The sequence below is a fragment of the Panthera onca genome, chromosome D1, assembly GCF_046562875.1.
Source record: "Panthera onca isolate mPanOnc1 chromosome D1, mPanOnc1 haplotype 2, whole genome shotgun sequence".
NCBI lineage: Eukaryota > Metazoa > Chordata > Mammalia > Carnivora > Felidae > Panthera > Panthera onca.
Genome location: NC_138348.1, coordinates 72,405,706 through 72,428,483, shown reverse-complemented (window position 1 = coordinate 72,428,483; position 22,778 = coordinate 72,405,706). Strand labels below are relative to the sequence as shown.

The following is a 22,778-nucleotide window of genomic DNA, read 5'->3' as shown; positions in this document are numbered from 1 at the left end:
TTCTAGAGCTTTGTCCTACTATCCACTGCTCTCTTGCCCAGCGTGTTGCACTATAAATTTCTTTCTGCATTCTCAACTCTGTTTTCTCAACTCAGGAAAACTGTGAGGCTCTGTTTGGGTTCCCTCTCCTTGTACTGAGTCCTAGAAATTCTCTTAAGGCAATAAGTTAGATCAATAGTAGGATTGACTCATCTTTTTTCCTTCTCTCAGATGCTGGTTGTTCAATGTCTGAAAACTACTTTTTTGAACATTTTTTTCTTTTTGTTTGTTTGTTTAAGGTGTACAGGTATATCCAGGTCTTTATTCCATGTGGCCAGAAGCAGATGCCTGGTCCAAAGTTTTAAATACCATCTATATGCTACTGCCACCAAAATTAAAATTTTAGTCCAGAACTCTCCCTTGAAGTGCAAACATATCCTATATCCTATTTTATATTTTTCCTTAAATGCTCATTGACATTCCAAACCCAACTTAGCCAAGGCAGAACTCGTGATTCACTGCCCTCCCATCCATTTCTCTCCCCTCTTCCCAATCTCAGTACATATCACCACCAGCCCCCTAGATGTTCAATTCAAACATCAGGAGTTATCCTTGACTCCTCTCTTCCCCTAACTTCCGTATCCAATATATTAGCAATTCCTATTTTTCTATTTTAAATGCATATCCAATCCAGCCTCTTGTCACTCTCTACACTACAACCACTCTCAGAATCACTCATCTGAGCCATTGCAGATACCTCCCCTTTCATTGATTATCCAGCAGCCAGAATATTCTTGTAAAACATACATAAGATCATGTTACCTCACTGATAATGAATTTTCAGCAGTTTCCCATTGCAATTAGAAAACATTCCACACACATGACCATGACCTTCAAGGGCCTTCTTGTTCTGGATACTGTCTCCATCTCCAACCTCATCTGATACCTCTATTTTCCTCCATTCTAGGCACATAGGCTTCCTTTCTATTCTCAGAACATATCAAGCACCTTCCCACCTCAGAGTTCTTATACTTTTTATTTCTCTTTCCTGGAATGCACTTTCCCCACCCTTGTGATATGGCTGGGGTTTTGTTGTTGTTTTGTTTTGTTTTGTTTCTCCCTGTCATTCAGGTTTCAGCTTTAAAGTCACCTTCTTCAGAAAGCGTTCCTTGGCCACTATTTAAAGTTGATCTCCTACCTCCAATTAATTTCTTTCATATCATGGTATTTAGTTCCTTTATAATTCTTAAAATAAGTTTTCATTAGCTTTTTTACTTGATTCTTTATTTATCAATGTTTCTTAGATTCCTAGAGAAAAGAAAGTCATCTATCTTTTTCACAACTGTATCTGTGTTGTATGATACAGTGTCTCATATGTATTACCTGTTCTATAGAATTTCTTGAACAAATGAATAAAGATATAAATACTTTTTTCAGAGATAAGAAGGAGGCTAATGTGATGATCCAGGCAAGATCTGACTTGGTAAGTAAGAATCTAGACAAAGTGTCAGCAAACAATAGTTACTGTGCTTGTCTCCTATTTTTGTAAATAAAGTCATGTGGAAACACAACCACTCCCATTTTATCATGCATAATCTGTGGCCATAGTGTCAGTATTTGCAACAGAGACCATATACCCTAGGAAGCCTAGAATATTTACCATCTGTCCCTTTATAGAAAATGTTTGCCAACTCCTGATCTAGACATACGTAGAAATATTGGAGATACAGCAGGAAAAGTAGAAAATCTAAAGCATTACTCTCAGACCACAACTCTGTGTGTCATGATAATCTACATGCAATTCATCTCCCACTTTGTGGTCTGTTCACTGCATTCTTCCCTACATCACCTAACCCCACAGTTCAGATAACTATTTTTAATAGCATGTATCTCATGCTTCTGAGATCTTGACTATAAATCTCAAAACCTCCTTTACTACTGTAAACATAAAGCCAGGACCTGACTTAAACATTCTATAGCTCCTCACAATATTCCAGAACTTTCCAGTTACATTTGCTGATTCAAAAACTACTATCACTCTTGCTATTTATTTTGTATGTTGACAATGTTGCCATTTCACAAAACTTATTAAAATGCATATTGTTTTGTCAGAATTCTATTAAAATGTAATTTCAACCAGAAACAGGGATCCATCTTTCTAGGACCATTAGGTCCTTTTAAATGAGCATTCGATGCATTCAACCTTCCAGACTAGAGCAATACCAGCTAGACCACTAGAAAAGCAATGTATATTTCCAGTGCTTTCCCAAGTTGTTAAAATCAATCCAAATTAAATAAATAAATAAATAAATAAATAAATATAAATGTTTTTACTCAACTAGCAATGAGTGTGACAAAAAGTGAAATCATACACTTTTTCTACCTTCCGGTACTCTTATACTTGGAAGCAGGAGGCCATGGAAGACTTCATTCGTCTGCCAGGGAAGTCTCTGATTTTCCCAAGGTTACTTCGCTTTGTCACCATCCCATCTTTTAGGAAGGGACTTGTCAACTTCATATGACCACAGTTCAGATACATAGTTATCACCACCTAAACACAAATGATGTTATAATGTCACCATTTCCTGATCCAAAATGAAAAGTGAAGGCACCTGGGTGGCTCAATCAGTTAAGTGTCTGACTCTTGATTTTGACTCAGGTCATGATCTTAGGGCTCATAAATTTGAGCACCACACCGGGCTCCACAGTGTGGAGGCTGCTTGGTATTCTCTCTCTCTCTCTCTCTCTCTCTCTCTCTCTCTCCCCCCCCTCCCTCCCTCCCTCCCCTGTGCATGCTTTCTTTCTCTCAATCGATAGATAGATAAAAAGAAAATAAGAAAAGTGATTAAGAGGTCACCAGATCACAAAGAAAAATGCTGAATTTGGGGAAGGGACTATTATGGGCCCATGTACCTTACTCCCTTGCTTTGCCCTACTTGGTTATATTCTTGAATATGACGAGGGCATGAATAATTAAGCTACGGGTACCAAATATAAGTTTGTCATCACAGGTAACATTGGTCACTACAGGGGAAGATGGGGACATATTAAGATGATGTGAACACTTCTGTGGGTAACTATCTTAGATACTTTACATCTATGGAAAAGCAACCAGCATGGTAACTTGAATGCCTTGGAACACCCCAAGCTCACACTTTAAGCAAAACCAAAACAAAATGAAAACAACCTGTTTACATACTTTCCATAACCGGTTTTTTCATTACTTAGTACATCCTGCAGCAAAGGCCTAGGACCAATAAAAACCAAAAGGAATCAAAACAATCTTAAAACATAACCATGTTATTTACAGAGTGCAAAGTTTAATATTCAAGATTAACTCAGATTAACCTGGTAACATCTAAAAAGTACATAAATATGTAAATAAAATTATATTAAGGACGAAGGAACAGAGTATATCAAATTTTCAAATGTTCCTCTGAATATCAGAACAAGATATTGGCTTATCATTAAGAAGCCAATTTATATTAGTTAGATGTGCTAAACATCGATTAACCAGAAAATAGTCTTTCATAATTATTGTATTTATAGACACTCCCTTCATCCCCAAAGTTAAGAATATAAAAGATATTTTTATAGTAAATATTGAATACCATGGATTTTAACTTTTTTACTCCTTTCTAGTTTATTATTGATCAATACCAACATCTCACCTAAAAAGAAAAAAAAATACCCAAATTATACAAGCAACAGCTTGGATTTATAAAACAACAGTATTTATAGTACAGCAATATCAAAAATTAGTTCACTTATCTGTCAGCAAATGACCCCACTATTTGACATATGGATGGAAAAATAGGAGATTGGGCTCAGGTTTTCAGTTTGTATAGTTTTTCTTACCTAGTTTGCTAAATATCTACAAATACTACAATTCTATTATTCTCTTGACCAAAATTTTCTCGGTTTCTCAAAAAGATTGGAGCCAGCTCCAGATTCTGTCTCCATTTCTCTCTTTGCTCCTCCCCCACTTGTGTTCTCCTTCTCTCTCTCTCTATGCCTCTGTCTCTCTCTCTAAAGTAAATAAATATTTAAAAAATTAAAAAAGACAGTTTGGTATAAGAAGAAAAACTCTTTTTATTCAGATTTTCAAGATATTTTTGTCACATAAACACAGCTTCATTTTTTTCCCTACAAGATAATGGTCTCCACGGAGTGAGCAATCGCTTCTTCTTATCAAATGAGTCCATCTTTCATACATATTTCCACCCCTTCCCCTCCCTGGAACCTTTGGTCATGCCATTCTTTTTACTGAAATGCTCTTGCCTCAGACTCTCTTGCATCAGGGAATGATTCAACTAATGCTGATACCAACAAACTGTTAGGAATCTCAAGGCTGGTGAATTCAATTAGCTTCTCTACTAGCAATACTCTGCATGTTTGGCATTTCACAAGACATTCTATTCATCCTGCCCACCTCTCCTTCTTTAAGTAATATGCATCAGCAGCAGCAGCAATAAATATTCATTAAGCTGTATTATGTACTAAATTCTGTTCTAAATGTTAGCACTACAGTGAGTTACAAGAGACTGCAATTACATTACCAGGTACTATCCAGAATGATGAGGCTATAGTAAAGTTCTCAATGATTAACAGTTTAGTTGAGGTTATGTTAAAATAAAAATAACTGATATAAACTATGATATGGTATTACGTGATTATCCCAGAATGTAGGTGAGAACAAACTTCAGGGAAAGGAGAGATTGTCAACAGGAGTAGTCAGGAAATATTTTGGAGTACAAAGCAAGTAAAGTAGGAAAGAAAGGAATGAACAAAATTGTGGAGGCAAGACTATATGCAGAATATATGGAGTGTTCATACTAAGAGACAGAAAATTTGGGATTAAGGTGAAGAAGGCCAAAGTAGTGCCTCTATTTATTTTATAGAATGACAGAGCAAATAGAGACTTCTGACCTGTGGGTAACATGAACAGAGAATTGTTTTGCAAAGATTAATCTGGCATCACAGTGCTATGTGGATTGAGGGTAGGAAGATATTTTAGGAGATTTTTGTAGAGGACGAAGGATAAGATAATTGTGCTCTGCAATATGGTAGTGCCAATGGGATTTTTTCAAGTGTAGTGATATTACAAAGAAAAAATCAATAGAAATTTGTGAGTGACATAGAGATTAATTTGGAGAGAGGATAAGGCTAGAAAAAAATGCTGGTTTATGAACAAACAAAGCAAAGTTAAGATCAGTGCCTGGAAGGTAAAAGGCAGAGAAAAATAGCGATGTTATAGACCTCATTTTTAAAAACTCAAGTGGACAACACTTTTACTGTGACTTATTGCCTCACATTTTCCCTTCCTCGGTGGCCACATCTTATCTTTCTTTGTTTTGAGCTATGCTTTGACAAATAGAATCATTCAACAAATCTTTTTCTTCTGTTATGCATTCTTTTGTTATGCATTCATTAAATATATATTTATTGAATTCATACTAAAGGTTAGGGACTATATTAGGTAGTAGGGATACAATGATGAACAGAAAAGACACAGTGCCTGCCATCATAGTAGTTATAATATAAAGGAGAAAACATATATTTAACAAATAATTGCACAATATTATTTAATGTGATTGTTATACATGCAATTACATAAAAGTACAGAAAGCTATTAGAGTTTATAACAGGAGGAGTTAGCCTAATCTGATAAAAGGTTCTGAGAAAGATTCTGTAACAAATAAAAAATACCATTTAATCTGAGACTTGAAAGATGAGTAGGAGTTAGCTAGGCTAGGAAGAAATTATGTGTGTGTGTGTGTGTGTGTGTGTGTGAGAGAGAGAGAGAGACAGAGAGAGAGGGAAAGAGGGAAGGAGAGAGAGGGGGAGATGGGGGAGGCAAAGGGAATGTCTCACGTATAGGAAACAGGATGTACAATGGCCATGTAGTCAAAAGAATTTTGTGTATTTCAAGAACCAAGTAGTCAGTGTGGATGGAGCAAAGTAAGAGAGAGGGATTAGTCAAAGATAAGGATTGATCAACAGGTGGGAGCTATATTGCCTAAATTTTACAGAATTTATGTTTATAGAGCAATGGAAAGCTATTAAATGCTTTTAGTGGGTTTTTTTTTTAACACTCTGGTGAAAGTATGGGTACTAGAATGAAGAAAGACAAGATTAGAAACAGGAAAATGAGTTAGGAGGCTATTTTTCAAAGTTCAGGCAATTGATAATGGCGGCCTGGAGTAGTAGCAATAGAGGTTGAGAGAAGTGAATGCATTCAAGACACACATTTTGTAAATATGGGAAGTAAAACTGACAAGATTTTCTTTAAGTTTGTTTATTTTGAGAGACAGAAAAAAAGAGCACATGGGGGAGGGGCAGAGAGAGAGAGAGAGAGAGGGAGAGAGAGAATTCCAAGCTGGCCCGGCTCCAGCAGTGACACAGGGCCCAACGATGCAGGGCTAAATCTCATGAACTGTGAGATCGTGACCTGAGCCAAAATCAAGAGCTGGACACCTAACCTACTGAACCACCCAGCTGCCCCAGGATTGACAAGATTTGATAATGAATTGGATATGAGTGAATGAGGTAGAGGGAGTGTCAAAGAAGACTCCCTGGTTTCTGAAAAGAACAACTCTATGGATGAAAAAGTCACTTACCAAGACACCTAACAGAAGAGAAGCTGTTTTGATGGGGGCAGATCATGGGTTCAGTTTTTGATGGTAAGCCACCAACACGGAGTACTCATTCAGGTAGGCCATGGTGTCTGTGGGTCTTGAGATCAATTTGGATTTAATATTCAGTGTTTGAATGAAGCATTGGGATGGGGGAGATTTCTGATAAGTAAAGTTATATAAAAATAATTTTCATTAACTATAGCTTCTATATTAAATGAAACAAAATCTTCATCCAACATGAATCTGGAAGCTCAAAAACTAAAAACCTTAAAAACACTTTATTCATTTAATTAAAATTCTGATGAGAAGAAATTATCTTTTCAAAAGAAGGCCAACTAATTTGTCTAGTAATAGTGTTAAGTGATTATTATTCATTTAAATGCAAGCAAGAAATGTCCAAGGTCAAGTTTCTTCCTGTTCAGAGAAGCATAATATTTGGCAGGCTAACATGCCATCCTTCCCAATCACTTTGTACTTTCCTTTGTTTTATTCTGCACAAGTAGTATTTTTTCATGGACTATCTGTGGGTTACAAAACATATGTAGTTGAGAAGAAGACATTTAAAAGATACTCCTTCTCTCAGAAGATCAAATCTTAAATATATAAGCTGTTGAAATGGAAGTTTTCTTAGTGATAATTATATCCAGCTTTTCTCTAATGAATAAGTCCTTTCCATATCTGAATATGTTGAACCACACTTTGCTTGGAAACCTTCTAAAAGTTTTTTAACATTTATTCATTTTTGAGGAACAGAGGAGAGACAGAGCATGAGTGGAGGATGGGCAGAGAGAGAAGGAATCTGATGCAAGCTCCGTGTTCCAAGCTCCAAACTGTCAGCACAGAGCCTGACATGGAGCTCGAACCCACAAACCATGAGATCATGACCTGAGCTGAAGTCAGACACTTAAGTGACTGAGCCACCCAGGCACACCTGCTTGGAAATCTTCTAATGAAAGGAAACATATTTCAAGGTAACGATTTTACACAATCATTCAATCATGTGCTTATTTTTCATTTATGTATTCGTTTGTTCTAGATAATAATAAGTTAACAAAGCACTATGCCAGATGCTAGACAGGAGGAAGGTGGATAAAAAGATGAATCAGATATAGGCACTTTCCCCTTAAGCAGCTTAAAGCCTGGTAAATATGAAAGAAAGTTGCAATAACACAAGGGAAAAATAAGAGTAAAAGACAATACATAAACAAAGTGTCATCGTAATTCAGGAGATGAAGAGTCTACTTTTAGCTGGTAAATGACTTAAGGCTTATGGTGGACATTGTTGTCTACCTACTCAGAATACATTGTTTTTATCTCCATTATGAAGCAGCCATGAAATTAATGACCTGCCAGTTCCAGGGGTAGACCTTGACTAGCTTAACTTAAAAGTAGGCCCTGGCTGACCTAAACTAATCATCATTTCTCTGGCCACATGAGTGAGCAGATGACCTAAGTTAATTCAGTGTAAAGCCAAGGACTTTTATTGAATTGGGGGGGGGGGGGGGGGAGGCAGTTCTCTCTTTCTTGCTCTACATGATGTGGAATGCAAATGTAAGGTTTAGAATCCTTGCAACATTGTGTAACCATTAAGGAAACCATCCTGAGGAGAACAATCACGTGAATGAAGAGTCAAGGGCATCACGGATAAATGACTTTGGGGCCTGATGAATGCACTTGAAGCCTTCCCTTTATCTTAATTTTTCAGTGGCACGAGCCTTTATTTCCTTTATTAATCATACCAATTTGAGTGGTTCTCTGTTATTTATAATCAAGCTGTTCTAACTACTAAAATATTTACAAAGGAATTAGCCTCTGAGCTGGAATTTGAAAAATGGTTAAGATTAGAGCCTACAGATGAAAGGACACATTCTAGGCAGAAGGAAAGTAGGGATTTTCTGTGGTAAAATCATCTCAGTTTTACTATCATAAAGACTGAATGATAATACAGTGCAAAGAGATATTTAAGGTAAAGGTTCTAGAGAAAATGAATGCCTGCTAAGTAACCTGGATATCATTCTAAACACTAGTGGTTTCCAATATTAATAACAATGTACTTTTATTAGAAAGTATCTCACCCCACACTTTTAAATGTGTTTACTCATTTATAAAGTATATATTCTTTATTACTATAATAATACAAGTAAAGTTTTAATATTGTTCCTCCCATATCATAATGCATCATCTTGTGTTTTCACTTAAATATGCTCACTCCTCTTTGCAATCTACCATGGGACAATGACAAGCCACTCCAAATTTTTGAATAAAAGCATAATATGATAAGAACTATAGCTTAGAAATATCCATATGAGAGCAACATCTAAAATGAATTCATGTACCTACACTGGACATAAGACAATTTGTTAAGGTTTTTTTTCTTCCAGTAAGCCAGTCATCCAAAAATACTTGGAATATTCAATTTAAGTAAAAGCAGTGGAAAAAATAGAAGGATGTGAATTTCATAGGTATCATGCAGGTAGAATTGGTTAAAAAGATATATTAAATATCAACTCAATGCCAGTCAATACATTTTAGTTTCCTTTTGATTTCTTTAGAACTGACCATTCTTAGCAAGGGAGATAAAACTGGACCCAGTGTTAATCAGGCCAATTTAATGGCCATATCTGTAAATGCTTGTAAGATTGGGAATAGAAATTAAAAATATACACTTTTATGATCTACCTTAGGTTGGACATTGGAAGATTAGATAAGATGTGAAGAAAAAAAATCAGGAAATTAAGGATTCTCAAAAGAGCCTAGTTAAAAATTGACCATGTGGTCAAGACTGGGGAGGGAGGACATAATCTTTTCTAAATAAAATATGCTGTCAGGTGACTAGAGACATCAATCACCCGTGTCACCAAAAATGCAGCTTTGTTCAGCGTGAGCAGGAACATTTGAGGACTGATTTTGTCTGACCCTGACAAAGTTGCAGGTTGTTGATATGCAATTTCCCCTGCATTTATCAACAAATGCTAGGCCCAGAAAAATCAGATTGATAATAAATGAAAATGTTTTAAACACATTACTAAATGTAAACTGAAATTCAAGCGCCATGTAAACATACTAGGTGGAAATAAGCCAGTATAATCATAAATCCAATGACATACTGGAAGCACTTACTTCCCAGTAAAAGATGCCCTTTAGGCACTTAAAGAAATGCCAATGATCTACCCTCAGCAACTATTCTAGTATTTGTCATTGTAGATTATGAAACTCGCAGTTACAGAGCATTCAATACTTTGCTTTTTCTTTTACTGTTCCTCTTTATATTTATGTATCACTGTGCTTTAAGAAATAAAAAATCATATTCTGGGCAATATGCACTGATGTGAAGCAGTCATTTTTCATGATTTGTCAATGAGTTTATGGTTCACTTCCTTTCCTCATGTATTTATTTCTGCATACCTAAACAAGTATTAGATTTTTGTAAATACATGTTAGATATATTTTAAATATATAAATGCCTTTCATTTAATATTTTTGTCAGATAGTACCAAAAATGTTCAGCATTGAAGAAACTGCATGGCTCACTAAATGGCTGTATTTTTACAATACTATCAAACAGTTGAACTGATTGGAAAATACAAAGATTATCTTATTAGAATGACTCAGAACCGTATCTTTTAATGTATAGCTTCCAGACAGAAAAGGATAGAAACTTTTAGCATCCTCAAAAGACAGGGAGAGGACCTAGTCTTCTCACGAACCCCATTCCTGTAGAAGTCTCCCCATCACCTGCTTCCACGTCCTACAAAAAAAGATCCATCAGAAAGCACCTGTGGCTGGCCACTCTTCAAATGTCACCAGCACTTATAAAACATTTTTTGAAAATGTAATGCTTACTTAAATCTTACTGTTTACTGTTATGTAGCTATTATTTGGATGTATTTCTGCACTTGACAGCATAGAACTCCATCTACTGCTTTTCATCATGGTGTACTGAGAAGACCAGTCGGCAGGGAAAACCATGGACTCACCCAAGCTCTGTCATGAGGCGTGGTAAGAATTGGGGATGCTATTCTACCTAAAATGATGCTAACCTACCTAAAAGTCAGTCTCTTCATCTGCCTCTAAGTCTCTCGGAACTTTGATTTTACACTGCTTCATAACTTAGTGCTGTTTGTAAAACAAAACAAAGCAAACAGAGCAAAAACCAACGTATGTTATTAAGTATTGTCATTAAAAGTGTTAAATTAGTTTGGATCCCGTGGGGGACAAAACCTACAACCGCTTTGGTAATCATTAGCCAGAAATTTGACTCCCTCGAATATTTCTCCTATTCTCTCAAGACAAGAAATATGATGTCAAATATGCCACCTGTATGCACATTCTTAATTCTTAGCTAAGCCTTCTACAAGCTCTGTTTACTCTCTTCTGCAAAGCAATAAACTTTTCAACTCTCATTCTTAAATCCTAGACAGGATCAACTCTACAAATTTATTCCATATCTCCTTTACTCTTGGCCCTGCAATAGATCTGTTTGACCTTTCTAAACAGAGAGCTTCCCAAGCAGAGCACGCACTTGTCTTTAACACTCCAGCACAAAAGCTAGAAGAAAAACCTTCCACTCTCAGGGAGAAGAGAACCCTTCTCTCTTGACTCCCTACTAAATTCTATACTTTGGTTGTTAACTTGTTCACCTTCAGGGGCCATGCAAGAGCTTTGTGTGTATGTACACACACACACACACACACACACACATCTTTTATATGTAATTGCATTATTAAGTGTGCTGCCATAATAAATATTTTATAGCTGAATTGTGAAAACATACAAAGATAGGTAACTAACCCAAGATCGTACAGCTGAGAACTATGGAGCCCTTTGAATATAGATAGAGGGAAAGGGTAAGGGTATATGGCACGACGACTGTCTCCACAGAGATGTGGCTATTTCTGTTTACCTACAATACCTTAGTAAAGTCAATTATGATAAAATCACAGTTAGAAATCTGTTAGGAGTTTTATATGTAGGTAAATTTTGGTATAGAAATTTGTCAAAAGCTTTCTTGACAGGCATCACAATCCCAGACTTCAAGCTATACTACAAAGCTGTAACCATCCAGACAGTATGGTACTGGCACAAGAACAGACACTCAGATCAATGGAACAGAATAGAGAACCCAGAAATGGACCCACAAATGTATGGCCAGCTAATCTTTGACAAAGCAGGAAAGAATATCCAATGGAATAAAGACAGTCTCTTCAGCAAATGGTGCTGGGAAAACTGGACAGCGACATGCAGGAAAATGAACTTGGACCACTTTCTTATACCACACACAAAAATAAACTCAAAATAGAGGAAGCCATCAAAATCCTCGAGGAGAAAGCAGGCAAAACCTCTTTCATCTTGGCCACAGCAACTTCTTACTCAACACATCTCTGGAGGCAAGGGAAACAAAAGCAAAAATGAACTACTAGGACCTCATCAAAATAAAAAGCTTCTGCACGGTGAAGGAAACAATCAGCAAAACTAAAAGGCAACCAACACAATGGGAGAAGATATTTGTACATGACATATCAGATAAAGGGTTAGTATCCAAAATCTATAAAGAACTTATCAAACTCAACACCCAAAACACAAATAACCTAGTGAAGAAATGGGCAAAAGACATGAATAGACACTTCTCCAAAGAAGACATCCAGATGGCAACTGACACATGAAAAAATGCTTAACATCACTCATCATCGGGGAAATACAAATCAAAACCACCATGAGATACCACCTTACACCTGTCAGAATGGCTCACGTTAACAACTCAGGCAACAACAGATGTTGGCGAGGATGTGGAGAAAGAGGATCTCTTTTGCATTGTTGGTGGGAATGCAAGCTGGTGCAGCCACTCTGGGAAACAGTTTGGAGGTTCCTCAAAAAGTTAAAAATAGAACTACCCTATGACCCAGCAATTGCACTACTAGGCACTTATCCATGGGATACAGGTGTGCTGTTTCGAAGGGACACATGCACCCCCATGTTTATAGCAGCACTATCAACAATAGCCAAAGTATGGAAAGAGCCCAAATGTCCACTGATGGATGAATGGATAAAGAAGATATGGTATGTGTGTGTATACACACACACACACACACACACACACACACACACAGTGGAGTATTACTCAGCAATGAAAAAGAATGAAATCTTGCCATTTGCAACGACGTGGATGGAACTGGAGGGTATTATGCTAAGTGAAATTAGTCAGAGAAAGACAAAAATCATATGACTTCACTCATATGAGGACTTTAAGAGACAAAACAGATAAACATAAGGGAAACAAAAATAATATGAAAACAGGGAGGGGGACAAAACAGAAGAGACTCATAAATATGGAGAACAAACTGAGGGTTACTGGAGGGGTTGTGGGAAGGGGGATGGGCTAAATGGGTAAAGGGCACTAAGGGATCTACTCCTGAAATCATTGTTGCACTAAATGCTAATTTGGATGTAAATTTTAAAAAAATTAAAAAATTAAAAAAATTAAAAAAAAAAATAAAAAGCTTTGTTGAGCACCCAAATGAATTATATCAAATAGCTCACACTTTTCATAGTTCTATTTTATCACCACACACAATCAGAAAAGGTTACTATGTATATGCATGTTTCTTATGGAAGTATAATCAGATGCTTTGGCCAATGATGTTAAACACACTTTGGGAGATATATTATCTCATTTAATTCTCAAGACTAAATATAAGTAACAATATTTCCATTTTCAAGTTTAAGAAATAGAGGATCAGGTAATGTGAACTACTTGTTCAGAGTCACCCAGTTTTCAGTAGTGATACTGAGATTTGAACAATTTCACTCCAAAGCCCAGGGTTCTCCTTTACCTTTTACTTTACTTTTCCGCCATAAATTAAGTATCCTTAAACTTTTCCTTAAATATTTCTCAAATTCCATAACATGCTATAAAAAATGACATTTGTTCATTTGTAATAAAAATAATAGCACCCACTCTTTACTATGATAGATATTGTATCAATGCTATATTTGCATAATCTAATTTAATCCCCACATCAACCTCATGAGGTGGTTATTATTATGCCTACATTACAGACAATAGAATTAAGGCTCAAAAGAGTTAACAAACTTGCTCAAGTTTCCATAGCTAACTAGCAACAGAAACAGGATTTGACCACAAATGCCACTATTTGATACTGAAGACCATACTTTTAATCATGACTCTAAAGTTTGTAGCTCTAGAGATGCTTAGAGTAAATTTTATTTATGGAAGTCATATTTGAATTCTGCCAGTTCTCTAGTATAACAATTGAAGAAACATTAAAAATAATGAAAAATAATAGAAGTTCTGCAGGGGAGAGGAGATCTATGAGAGGTCTCTAAATGTACCGCTCAGTTTTTCTGTAGTCCTAAAACTGCTCTAAAAATTAGTCTGTTTAATTTTTTTTATTTTCTCTTGAAGATCTCTTAAAAGCACCAATTGATAGCCCTGTAGTACTGTCATTGACAAGATCTGAAAAATCCTAAGCACAATTGTATGAAAGGAAGGATCCATGTAAGAATTTAGGTGTAATGACTCCAAACAGGTGATTTGCCTCCTAATAATTTTATGACTATTTTTGAAAGGAGTGGAAAGGTGCTTAAAACACAAAATGCCTGGCAAAATCTACCATATAAAAAATATTTTCAATATCAATGAAGCTGAACACCTTTTTTTTTTCTCTGCAATAACTGTCTGTCCCCTTGATTTCTGTACCTAACTCCATGCCTGTAACAATTCTTGGTACGTTGTTGAGAATACTCGTTATTGATCCTTCCACAGAACCATGGCACGCTGGACTTGATTCAACATGTCTGTTGCCAAGCCCCTGACAACAATTTGATTTCTACCTGAAGAATGTACATCATACAAATGTTAATGATAATGTTAAATTTTACACTATAGTAATAGCTTTTACATTAAATTTTAAGTCAAAAAAACTATAAATTAATCCATAATCCACTTCTAAAAAGTAATTTATACTCTGATTTATCATTAAACATTTTTAATGCCAGGCAATTTATTTAATCCTCATTTAAAAACATTTGATTAGTCAATCTTTACTATAATTGTTTCACCACATAATAAAAATTATACACTCTATATGCCAAAAGTATGTGATAAAGTCTTATGCCTGAAAAAAGGGAATGGGCACAGCCTTATATGATTATAATCTTGTAATTATACTGTTTAGTCCAGTAAAAAATATCACTAGCCTCTTCTTCCTGACATATTTGTAGATAAATATTGTCCATACATTGAATACTGCTAGTTGATGTGCTTCTTAGTTGACTTTATTCCAAGGTATAAACGGAAACATTTGTATTCTCTTCCTTCTACATTTGGTATTTTAAAACCTATGCTATCACTTTATCTTACATTTTCATGAGCTATGGTCTAGACTGTAAATGTATCCTATTCAGACCTTACAAGGTATTGAAAATGTAAAGAAACCAGAAAAATAAAGCTTACGTGACACAGTAACTGGAGGATATATTGATTTAAAAATGGATAAAATTAGATCTGTTCCTTTGCGGAGAAGGAATGTAATGTAATGTTACAGGAAGACAGATAAGACTAATATATATTTATAAATAAAGGTATTTTTTAAAGATAGGAAAATAAGTAATTGACTAAAGAACTTTGTTAATGCTGCTATAGAATAAACATTACAGAGGATTAGTGGCAAAAACAATTAGATATTATAGCAGCTGATGCAGCACTGCAGGTATCCAGGGACGTGTAAGTAAATATACAAAATGAACAATGGCAGAAATAGCCCTAAGGATTCAGTGATTCAGACTATATTGACCCAGAGAGATTGTGGGAAGTTTTGAGTTTGTGATGAAAAAAGGTAACATAGCTCTTCTCCTCTGGAGCTTTTATGCCATTTGGGAAGATAGACAAAAGCCACTAATGTTTAGAGCTTGTGAGAAGCATATGCAAGAAAGAGATAGCCTCCACAGTAGAAAACTAAGAGTGTAGGGGTGTGTAGGCCGAGAAGCCTCTCTGGGTAAGTGACATTTGAGTGGAGACATGAAGGATAAGAAGAACAGGATAGCAAGAATGGGCGAAAGATACTTTTAAGTAGAGGTACAGCAAGTGCAAATGCCCTGATGTGGGAAAATAATTTTGCTATAAAAATAACTTTCATGGAAGAGTGTGGTGGGTGAAGGAGAAAGTAGCATGAGATAAGACTGAACAGTGGGCCGGTTCCAGATACTGCCTGGACTTGGCAGCCATTACAAGGGGTTAGAAATGTGTTTTAAATGCAAGAATAACCATGAACAGAGTTTTAAAAGGTAATGAAATGACAGAACCTGAGTTTTAAAAATATGCATTTGATCTGATACACGGAGAACGTGTTGCAGGAAGGCGACAGTGAAAGTAGTACACCTACATTGTTTTTGCCTTCCCAACATCTATTTCCTCTTCTGTTGGAAACAGTGCCTTGATGTTCCTTTAGGGAATTATCTTTCCCATCTCTCTGTCCCTGTGGATTGAGTAGAGCTGACTCCACTTGAACCAGAATTCCACATAGCTGCTCTTGACAAATTAGAGCAGTGTTTTTCCACCTGGTCTAGTACCTGGTTCTGGGATGCCCGTAGGACCCAGGCCAGGCTCATGAGAGCCCTACCTTACACTTTATGAGAGCAAAAAATTGGAAAAGAGACGTGATCTTTCTCTGGGAAGGAAAGCTTTTCCGAAACTGAAGTCAATACAGTCAGGAGACACTTGAAGTAATACAGAAAGGGTTAATGGGTGACTTGATGTAGATGGGTGGAAGGAGTGGGCACATGGCAAACATATCTTTGAAGTAGATTTGACTGGCCTTCCTAATGAAATAGAAATAATGAAGAAAAATAGTAACATTTTTGCTTTATGAGACAGAGTAAGTGGATGGTGGGGCCAAATAGAGTGAGGAAAAGACAAAGAAACTCGGTTTGGTGAATAAGGAACAGTAAATCTCTTCTTGCACTTGTTTAATTTGAGAGAACGTCAGCCCTTTTGAGTGGATATGTCAGGAAGACAATTGGATATATGAATCTGGATCTTAGGAGAGTATATGAACTGTATATACAGGTTGAAATTGGAACAGGTAAAGAGTGAATAAAGATAATTTAGCAGAGCCCAGGTTAAGCCTTAAGAAATTTCAACAAAGCAAGCTGAAAAGGAGCAGAGAATAAAACAAAAGATAGAAATGTCAACATTTATTATAATCCTTTTACAAACTATGAATCATGATGAAGAATCTTAGTAGATGCTTAATTTAAAAAATGTTGAATCTGGCCTTTGCTGTCAAAAAACACCTGCCATCCCTTAGGACTATTAAAGCAAACGTCTATATGAAGTTACCACTTTATTGCTATTTAGAAAATTGTGCTTTCCGTAATGTCTATTCATTTCTGCTGAGGATAGTTTTCCAATTGACCATTTGTTCCCAGCAAAAAAAAATGCCAAAGATTCTGAATTCTTCGTGAAGCTACTGGATCTTTATAATCCTGCAACAAATTTCACTTCATCTTGAGGGCTGTGAAAGAAAGTCAGAGAGGGGTGCAGAGGCCAGTGTAGTGAGGAATGCATTGGTAAGTTGTCAAACTTCCTCTGCATCTTTTCAAGCACAGCACTTTGGATGAACCAAATGTTCTATCTTGCTGAGGACTTAAGGGAAAGAAAAAATGTGTGAAGTTTCACAGAAATAATTCTAAATTTAGACAGAATACAATTATTTACACTATTATACAACAAAACCATTAGTTGGTGCTTAGTGACTCATCATGATTCCATTTTTTTGGATCATAAGAAAGAGAAATTCCAAATGGCAAATTACATCAAGTAGTAGGCACTGCACAGCAATATGATACTTTTATAAGGCAAAGTAACTCCATGTATTAGTGTATATAAGTCTCCTGAACTGAAAGAAGGCATAGCCTCCATTTGACAACATGGTGACTATCTGGGCATTGTAGATGCCATACTAAAAGAGATAGAATCACTGCTCTCATGGTCTTCAAATTCAAGTAAACAAAACAAATAAGTACAGAAGAATGTACTAGTTTAAGATTATGATAATGACTTTTGTGAAAATAGAGAAACAATGGTGATTGGGGTGAGGGGGAATTATACCAGTTGGATAAGTTTGGGAATTATGGCCAATGTGCATCTTCTATTACTTCCATGAGAGACCATGTGGCTTGTGCTCATTTACCCATTGTTGCTAGGAACAGTTGCTCTCATTGTAGCTGATGGCACTAGAAGGAAAGGAAATATTGCACCTTTTCCACACCTATAAGATCTTTCTTCCAGATCACATATGCATGAAATCTGTAAGGCCAAAATATCCTTCTTTTATCCAAAAACTCTTGGTACTAAATGCATTTTTGCCTCATATCCGTGCCTTCTATCCCAGCCTCTGTGAGAGTTCAGTGTGAACTGTATGTCATTGTGGCAGTGTCACTGTGAACACAAGTTCTCTAAGCTGTCCCTAGCTCTATTCTCATGTCTGTGATTCTTAGTATGTCTGTCCCCTCATCTAGCATCCACTCATACTTTCTTTGCCTCCAAAATAATTTCACTAGGCTTTCTGGAACTCTTTCTATAAAACCAGTAAATCCTTACAACACTACCAGCTTCCTCAAACATTACTTTAACTAAAAAATTAGGTGAGGGGGCCTGGGTGGCTCAGTCAGTTGGGTGTCCGACTTTGGCTCAGGTCATGATCTCACGGTTCGTTGGTTCGAGCCCCGCGTCGGGCTCTGTGCTGACAGCTTAGAGCCTGGAGCCTGCTTCGGATTCTGTGTCTCCCTCTCTCTCTGCCCTTCCCTGGCTTGTGTTCTCTCTATCTCTCAAAAAAATAAACATCGAAAATTTTTTTTAAAAATTAGGTGACTACGCCAGTCAGAGTGGCCAAAATGAAGAAATCAGGAGACTATAGATGCTGGCGAGGATGTGGAGAAACGGGAACCCTCTTGCACTGTTGGTGGGAATGCAAATTGGTGCAGCCGCTTTGGAAAGCAGTGTGGAGGTTCCTCAGAAAATTAAAAATAGACCTACCCTATGACCCAGCAATAGCACTGCTAGGAATATATCCAAGGGATACAGGAGTACTGATGCATAGGGGCACTTGTACCCCAATGTTTATAGCAGCACTCTCAACAATAGCCAAATTATGGAAAGAGCCTAAATGTCCATCAACTGATGAATGGATGAAGAAATTGTGGTTTATATACACAATGGAATACTACGTGGCAATGAGAAAAAATGAAATATGGCCTTTTGTAGCAACGTGGATGGAACTGGAGAGTGTGATGCTAAGTGAAATAAGCCATACAGAGAAAGACAGATACCATATGGTTTCACTCTTATGTGGATCCTGAGAAATGTAACAGAAACCCATGGGGGAGGGGAAGGAAAAAAAAAAAAAAAAAGAGGTTAGAGTGGGAGAGAGCCAAAGCATAAGAGACTGTTAAAAACTGAGAACAAACTGAGGGTTGATGGGGGGTGGGAGGGAGGGCAGGGTGGGTGATGGGTATTGAGGAGGGCACCTTTTGGGATGAGCACTGGGTGTTGTATGGAAACCAATTTGACAGTAAATTTCATATATTAAAAAATAAATAAAAAATAAAATAAAATAAAATAAAAAAATTAGGTGACTATTGAGAAACCTTTTATAGCTCTCCCAAACAGAGGTTGTTCAAACATTCTAGAAAATAATAGCCAATAGTAACAGTAAAGTGTATTTATTGGTGTATTTATTGTGTATTTCCTGTGTACAAGCACTAACCTATACTATACATGAATTTATTTCATATATAAATTTCATAAATGTATTTCACTTAATTATTACAGCAGTCCTACAAGGTAGGTAATTTTATTCATGTTTTAGAGGTATGATACTGAGGCAGAGAGAGAGAGATTAAACAACTTTCTCAATGTCACAGAACTATATAGAGAGACAAAACCATCAAGGGAGTCCATGCAGTCTGAATCCAGAGCTGATGTTCTTGGGCAATATTATCTTCTTTGATAGTTTATGGGTTACATGTGGAGCTTGAGTTCTCATTGTTGCCTTGCTCCACAAAAGCTCTTCCATACACTTTTAAAAACTCCCGTTCCTCATTGTTTTCATCTACCAACCTCTTGGCCAATTCATCTCATTCACTCAAGATTTTGGTACCTAGCTCAGAGTATCCCTTTTCTCCTTGATTTCTGCCATGATCTCAGAAAATTCAATGTCCATGTGGACAATCTACCCAACATCTTATTTTAAAGGTTCCATGACTTCCTTATCATTAATGGTATATTTCATACTGTCTCCACTGACAAATTATCACTGAAATAATTTCCACTTCCAAAATCACAAACATTTCACACTCTGGTGAAAACTCCACATGCCTGCTCAGGAGCCTCAACTCTCGCTATTCTTCAGTGTCTTTGAGCCTCCAGCTCCACTGACCTCTTTACTTTTATTCCAAAATATCAAACTCCTTATATTTTTGATTGATCTACAATCTTTAATTTCAGTTATTTTGGTACCAATACACTAACCTCCCTTGTCCATTCATTTTCTCAAAGCCCCCGATGGGAAAAACCCCAACCCTGAACCCAACAATCTTTATTCCCTGTGTCTGTATCTACATTCAGATACCTGAACACTCCTAAATGGATTGACACGCCTACGAATTCAAAAAATACACAATCTTATTTTTTTTAATATGAAATTCATTGTCAAATTGGTTTCCATACAACACCCAGTGCTCATCCCAACAGGTGCCCTCCTCAATACCCATCATCCACCCTCCCCTCCCTCCAACCCCCCAAATACACAATCTTAGTATCATTCTCTAATCATCTTGATCTACTTTCTATAACAAATATTTCATATTTCATCCATTATTTATAAACCATGATACTTTTTCTCTACTAGTTACTCTCAGCAGATGATTCCATTGTATTAAACTACAATGATCGGAGGCATCAAAAAGTATTTCCTTCCAACATTCTGCTGCCAAGTATATCACTAACCTGCATTTATACCAATCATCTCCTCCTGCTTTCCTAATACAAAAAAAAGTACATGTTTCTCCTCTTCTTGAAGGCCAGATCCTCTACATGTAATCTGTGTCCCCTCCCTCTCCAGAATGTGTGCCAACATTTAATACTTTAGCTTTCAGAGTGTCTGCAACCCACAACAAGTTTTGTTGTGGCCCACAATAAGAAATATATATTACATTGCAGCCCAATATATACATATTATACATGTATACTATAAGTGTCATATATAATATATACAATATATTTACAATATACATAAGATGTATCATGTATAAATATACAAAATATTTCTTACTGTGGATTGCAGTAGACAATTTATACAAATAAATTTCTTTTTTTTTTTTTAAATGTTTATTTATTTTTGAGAGAGAGACAGAGACAGAGCATGAGTGGGGGAGAGGCAGAGTGAGGGAGATACAAAATCCGAAGCAGGCTCCAGGCTCTGAGCTGACCACTGGAACCCACAAGCTGTGAGATTGTGACCTGTGCCAGTCGGATGCTTAACCGACTGAGCAACCCAGGTGCCCCCTAAACAAAATTTCTTAAGATAAGATTATTTTATTATGCATGATATGCTGATATTCTGTCTTCTTTTCTTTTCTTTTTTTTTTTTTTTTCTTCAATGCTGGTCCCCACTCACTAAATTACTGTCACAACACACTAATGAGTCATAACTTGCAGTTTGAACCACAGTGAATTATTCTGTTCCTGATAACTTTACATTTAAATTCTTCCATCTAAAAATTTTTAAAAAGGTTTCACCCTAAGGGCTCCTTCAGCTCATGTCTTCTACACACTTAGACTTACACGAAGAGTTATTTAATTTTAGTCTCCACTATTTGTCCATTAACTTCTCAGACCAATCTAACCTGTATTCTGATCCACTATTCCATGAGAACCACTTTCCTTCAGTCTGCATTAGCTGCCTGTAACTAAATTCAGTGGACATGGTTCAGCTTTCACCCTACTCGATATCTCAGCAGCATTTAATGGTTGGTCACTCCCTCCTTCTAGAAACATAAATTTTTCCTGGCCTCCTTGATAGCACATTCCATTGGCTCCCCCATCCCCTTCTCTCTGCTTACCTTATTTCAATGTCTTTTTGCTGTCTCTTCTGGCAGACTCTCAAATATTAGAGGCCATTTATTCATTTCTCTCCTCTTAGCATCTCCTTCTTACTCCTCCTTTAGCTCTTGCTCTCCTCCTTTAGCTCATTGTTAGAATTTAGGAGACAAGTGAGACACCCTATTTATAGGCTAGAGGCCTCTGGACATCAGCTATGTAATAAGACTTCCTGCCCCTGGAGAATATACAAATGTTCTTAATAATTCAGGATCCAAATCTTCTCCTGAATCGCTTCCAGGCATATGCAGTTACATAACAGAAAAATACTGCTTTTTATATTCTGTGCTCATGATCCTGACTGCTTTAGCACATTTAGGATTGACTTTATAATTTTTGGCGTATCAAAGAATATCAAGATTTCATCTACATTTCCTATTTAGTTAAATTGAAGGTTTCCTTTTCTCCCTAAAAGACTTATGTATCTCTGGAAGTTAACAGCTTCTCTTGGAAGTCAGCTGGAAGCCTTTGAAAGTTACATGCTCAGTATCTGAGACATAGATATTCATGATGTATGAATCATCACAGCAAACTTTCCTAGCTTTGAAAATTGTGCGATCTGTTCCAAGGGATTTGGCCATTTCTCCCGTCCTTAATTGCATTGTCTGGAGTATGACCAGCAATCCTTTTCCAGATGTCTCGATGAGAAAACGAAACTCATCTTTGTATCCGTGTGTATTTTTCTCTAATTAGGTACTATAAGTCACTTGGTTGATGCTTTAAAAATATGAAGATAATGCTCCAGCAACAAATATTTGCTCAGTTTATAAATTCTCATCCTGCAGATCTATGTTATGCTCTTCTGAACCTAATGCTTTTCACTTCAGTGTTGCATCCAATGTAATAATTTTTTCTGAATTTTGGGCTGCAATTATGGTTCCAAATTAAATTAAAATTCAATCTTCTGTTTGGTTATCAATTTGCAAGTAACCTAGCTGAATCGATAATTAAACATTCACCTACACATAGTTAAGTTCACAGGC

General features: G+C 36.5%; 1 long non-coding RNA gene across 2 annotated transcripts in view; it reads right to left on the bottom strand.

The window, feature by feature from the left end:
• LOC132661162 (uncharacterized) overlaps positions 1–22,179 on the bottom strand; it is a 106,997-nt gene extending 84,818 nt beyond the window's left edge. Inside the window, exon 1 of one of the 2 annotated variants that reach the window (XR_009602092.2) lies at positions 21,759–22,179. This is a non-coding gene — a long non-coding RNA (uncharacterized LOC132661162). The remainder of the gene's footprint in view (positions 1–21,758) is intronic. The other variant, XR_009602090.1, reaches the window with a different exon arrangement.
• Between the last annotated feature and the right edge of the window lie 599 nt (positions 22,180–22,778).